Genomic DNA, 6,000 nt, shown 5'->3' with positions numbered 1-6,000 from the left:
GGACAAAAATCCGCAACTTTTGAGCCATACAGAAACATAGTAAAAAAAATCAACCGCCGAGTTATGAATTTCTGAAAAAAACTGTGATTTTTGGAAGAAATCGAAGTTTCATGCAAAAACAAGTTTGACATTATTTTTTAATGCAAAATTGAATTTGCAATCGAAAAGTACTTTACAGATTTTTAGATAAAGGGCTCCGTTTTCAAGATATAGCCACTGAAAGTTTGATTTTAGCGAATTATTTGCAGTTTTTCAATTTTTAAAAATAGTGGCCATTTCAAAAATAATGACCATTTCTAAAAATATTTTTTTGAAAGGTTCAGGAAATTTGCTATAAAATTGTCTAAGAGACATTGAAGATTGGACCTCGGGTTGCTGAGATAGAGCCGCTTTAAGAAAAAGAAACTCGAAAATTAAAGTTTTCTCACCAAAACAACCCACCATTTTCTAATGACCATATCTCAGCAAATAATGGTCCGATTTTCAATTTTAATACATGAAAAATTCGTGAAATTTTCCGATATTTTCGAAAAAAATATTTTGAAATTTTTTAAATCAAGTCTAGCATTTTTTTACCACAAGTTCTTCCAGGATGCTTTCTTCGGACAGGCTGCGCTTGTGTTCGATTAAATTAGATTAGATCAAGACTGACATTTTAAATGGGCGTATTATTCAATGTTTGGCCCTTTTAAAATGTCAGTCTTGATTTAAAAATTTTCAAAATGTTTTTTTCGAAATGATTGGAAAATTTCACGAATGTTGCATGTATTTGTTGCTGAGAAATCGTCATTAGAAAATTGTGGGTTATTTTGATGAGATTAAGAAAAAACTTCAATTTTCGTGTTTCTTTTTCTTGAAGCGGCTCTATCTCAGCAACCCGAGGTCCAATTTTCAATGTCTCTTAGACAATTTTATAGCAAATTTGCTGAACCTCTCAAAAAAATTATTTTTAGAAATGGTGACTTATGGTCACTATTTTTAAAAATTGAAAAACTGCAAGTATTTCGTTAAAATCAAACTTTCGGTGGCTATATCTTGAAAACGGAGCCCTTTATCAAAAAATCTGTAGAGTACTTTTCGATTGCAAATTCAATTTTGCATTAAAAAAAATGTCAAACTTGTTTTTGCATGAAACTTCGATTTTTTCCAAAAATCACTATTTTTTCAAAAAATCATAACTCGGCGGCAGATTTTTTGACCATGTTTCTCTATAGCTCAAAAGTTGCGGATTTTTGTCCCCTAAAACATATCAAAAAATCTCGAAAATCAAAAAATACATATTTTGGGAAATTGAGTTTTAGTGAAAAAAAAAGTCGATTAAAAAATCTGCAAATTTTTTTTCCGTGTACCTATTTGTTTCTCGAAGGTCCTCAACAATACCTACAACTTTGCCGAAGACACCAAATTGATCAGAAAATTCACTCAAATGTTACAGTTGTTTGAATATTTACATACCATTTTTGTATGGACTGCTGCCAAAAATGTATGGAGACTTGTATGGGTGAATCAATGACACAAAATAGCTTATTTGGTCATAGGGAAGGCCCCCACAAAGTTTAAGCCAAATCAAAAAATACAAAAATAAAAATGGTCGAAATCGGCCGATTTCGTAGAGAGTCGCTCAGTTATAAAAAAAAAACCTTTGAAGCCTTTTTGGATTGAAAAAAAAAAACAAAACGCGTTCATCCAAATTGCATCCAAATACATTCTTTTGTTACTCATCAATCCGGATCCGGAACCAGGTTCACGAAACCGCGGGAAACCCTACAAAGTGGCCAAAATTTTACAAAGCATGACTTAGTTACGAGATTTTCCTGGAACACACACAAATACGATAGAAATTGGCTTCATTCACGCCCATCACACACATACGGGTAATGCGATACAGTTTATCCTGGATCCAATAACGCAGCCTAACTTCATTTGAACAATAACTAATTTCATCGCCCATAAAAACCAAACTTATAACTAGATTACCAGCCCCAAACCACCCGCTGTACAATCCCCAAGCCGACCCTCCTCGATAACAACTTCCAGTGAAAACCCATATCCATAAATCTGTGGGATTCCAATCAGCCCATGAGCAGGCCCGGTACGTGTGTGTGTGGGTTTCATTAGTATTGTGTGTTTGTGTGTGCACGCTCCCGAAAAGTTATTAATTACTAAATCAAATATTAAAACAATAATCCGTACCGATTACACCTCGTTCGAACACGCACGGAACACTTAATTTGAACACACACACACTCACACGTGGCTAGAAACAACTGCTTGAATGCACTCGACGCATACATACAACAAACACATACACATAAAGGATCATAAGTTAGGAGCTGGTGTTGGAGAGTGAACGAGATAATCATAAATATGCAATCGGGCTGCTGTTCGGCTGTACGCAATGCCACCACTTCAGTAAAGCAGTACCATAAAGGTAGAAACAAGTTGTTCAAGCGTGTTGTGTGTCCCATAACAGCTACTTGTCACATGATGCAACACGTTCAACTTTTGTTTAATAGTTGATTCAAGAGTGCTGTGTTGATTGTCGTGTTTATCCGTTAATAAGTGATGAAGCTGTTCACATACATATTTAGATGTTTTTTTACCGAATTCGGTAAAGTTTACCGAATTTTCAACTGCTGAGCAGTTCGGTAAACTGAAAATTACCGAATTCAGCAAAAACTTACCGGAATCCGGAAATTAGGTTCATTATTTTTCATTGCACAAATGAAATTCGGTAAAATTTTGTTCATTTTGACAGTTGGTTTGCTGATTTAAACTTTTTCCGATTTTCAACTACCGAATTCGGTTAAAAAAATCAAAGTGCGTACATGATTACCTTTCATTGGTTTCCAAAATAATTTCTATGACTTGATGAAAATCCTTGTAAAAACAAACACATTATACTGACTGACTAAATGTACAAAAATTACACAGGCACAACTAGAGGGGAAGCATGAAGTTTTAGGTCCTCAAAAACACTTTTACCTTGAATTACCACCCCAACCTTCATGCTTCCCCTCGAGTTGAGCCTGCGCAGGAATTTTGTTGGTCGGTGTTATCTTTCAATTTATTATCTTTCAAATACAGTCGGCTCTCTGGCTGTCGATCTTCTCGATATCATTTTACCCCATGTACCGATGAATTCTTCAGTCCCTTCAAACTGCATAGAGGAAATCTACCCTTTCCAATCAAACACCTATCTTCGTCATATGGAGAGTTTGATGCTCGATTAAAGCTCCAAAAATACTATTTGGGCTATAAACTTACCAGCAACAGCACCGCCTCGAGTAAGCACGCAAATGTATGCCACTTACTGGCCAAAAAGATCACATTTAATGCACTTTTGATCATAATTTGTATTTTGCGAGACCACTTCTCATCATTTTGTTGGCACACACAGTGACACACACGAGAATCCCTCAAACGCTTAATGAATATCGCCAAAATTAACTTTTCACTTTCGCTTACTTTTTCACGGCGCTTAAGATATGAAATTGCTTCCAACTACCGGCAACATGTTCTTTTGATCATTAGTAAGGCACTCACTTGAAGAATAATCCCGAAAAATGTAATAAATTAGCAAGCGCCATCAAAAACAAACGCGCCAAGTCGTTTGACGTTTCAATTTTCACTTTGCATTCCAACCGAAGGCTGAAGAAAACCGAGCGAGAGACGAAGGCAAAAGAACAAAGGCTGGCCGTCAACACCACCAGCAGCACAGCCAGCGATGCCAGGAAACTTTCCCTATAAATGCCACTTTTCGTGAGTGTTCGTTTGAACTGTCAGCGCAAATGGCAACACTCGACAGAGTGTTGGAAGAAAAAAGAACTAAGCCGATATTAGAAAAATGGGCGTGGCCCAATGCATTCGCCTTGATTAGAATACCATTGGGAATTTTTTTTTGTTAAATGCTTGGTAAAGAAATAGAATAACTTTTAGTGAAAGTGAAAATAAACAGAAATGTTAACAAAAACTTGCTCTACTCGTTGGTTTACTTGGTTTTAGTAAAATTCAAGGGAGACTCTAGATTATCCAGTATCATTCAAACACGACCGCTTATTAGGATTAAAATGGGTAGATTTCCCCTACTTCGATTGTCTTTATTCCTCGATATTTTCTCTTGCTTGAAGGATCTCTTCCTCGACGGTCCCTTGGATTCTGTTTGCTTTAAACATCTATTCCGGTTGTCAATAATTTCACTTTCTCATGGCTTGCATAGACATTTTTCTTTGAGAATCGAAGCTTTGAAGGGTGTTTGACATTTCTTTGTTTTTGTTTGTTGCACGTTGCCATGATTCGCTCCCATAGCTGGTTAGCAAGAAAAAACAAGTTTCAATCGAGTCTTCATTTTGCATCGTTATGTAAACTGATGCTTCTCTTCTTCGATGGTCCCTTGGATATTGACAACCAGAGAGTCAACTGTAGAATCCTAATTCCAACAAAACAGCTCAGTTTTAATGTCCTCGTGGAACTACTTAGCAACATCTTCCGGTTGCCTTTCCCCGAGTTTTCAAGCCAAACGAGTCCGAAGAGTCAATGATTCCGGTTCTAAACGCTCTCCTCCGCTAGTTAGACATAATGAAGTCTTGGCTAGAGGGAACGGAAACGGCACGGAGAGCAAAACTAACTTTGCCAGCGAAATAAAACGAGATGACATCTGCTGACCTAACTTCTAGTACCAACTCCTGCAGGTCACAACATCCGGGTGCGAAAGATCAAAACTCCTCCGGGTCGGGGCCGGTCCGGTCTGCAAAAGTGCAGTTTTTCTTTTCCGCCTCATAAAAATGGTCCTCTTGGGGCGGGGGTTCCAGTTCATATTTTTCTTTTTGAGAATTGAAAAAATGACACATTGTGGTTGAGAATTTTATACAAAACTCTAATCATTTTGAGGAGAAATCTACACAAAACTACTTTTAAAATATTATAAATTTATTTCTTGATTCTTCGAAAAAGTTAAAGGCAATAAGCAGTACAGAAAAACAGAGCATACAGGTTGCATTCTTAATAATATTTTTTTTTACAATTAAAATTGATTTGAACAAATTTCTTGTTGTTCTGTTGATCAAAAATATACACTTGATTTTCTCGACTTTGGCTGAACGAATTTTGTCCGGATTTGGTCCACAACTTGGTATTGAAAATTGTACAGTTTGATTTAGATTTAGATTAAGAGTGATTTTCAACATAACCTCAAATGGCCCGGTCTGATCGCCACGGGAAAGCCATGTTGAGAGTTGCCATTTTCTTCAAAGGCGGTGTCTGTATATTCTTGACAAAAAATCTGTAGGTAGTTTGATTTTTGTTTAATTGATAACTTTTTTTTTATTAGGACCTTTTAGGTGAGATTCACGTTTTACAAAGAACCTTTAAATATTAAAATTTAATCTGCCATAAAAAGAACCGTGTAAAACGTTCATAAAGTAAACCATCTTTGAGTTATATTTTTTTATTTTTGTGTCAAAATGTTTGTTTTTATTAAATTGAAAAAAAAACGATACTCAATCCACCTTCAGGTGGTTGGTGCCTTCCTTACATTCATAAAGTCAATACATTCAGTAAAAATAGCAACATTCCCTTAACATGTTTTACAAATCAATTTTATTACTGATTTTTTTTGATAGGGTTCGCAGACCTTCAATTTTTCTGGCTCATCGGCAAGGTCTGGTAAAGAAACTTATTCAACGAAAGTTCACATGGAAAATTCAGACAATATTTTCATCACAATATCTCAGATCCGGCCTCCAAAAAGTGTATAAATAACACTTAAGTGCTAATAACTTTTTATAGGGTCGTTAGATCCTTGATGTTTTAGGCTCATTTGAAAGGTCTTTCAATTATCTAACTAACGATGGGTCGCATGATGGACCCGGACATAATTTTTACTGAAATATCTGAGATCCGGCCTCCAAAAAGTGTATAAATAATACTTAAGTGCTAATAACTTTTGATAGGGTTGTCAGATCCTTGATGTTTTAGGCTCATTTGAAAGGTCTTTCAATT

Source organism: Culex quinquefasciatus, chromosome 1 (assembly GCF_015732765.1).
Source record: "Culex quinquefasciatus strain JHB chromosome 1, VPISU_Cqui_1.0_pri_paternal, whole genome shotgun sequence".
NCBI classification, from domain to species: Eukaryota; Metazoa; Arthropoda; class Insecta; order Diptera; family Culicidae; genus Culex; species Culex quinquefasciatus.
Note: the sequence above shows the minus strand (reverse complement) of the source record.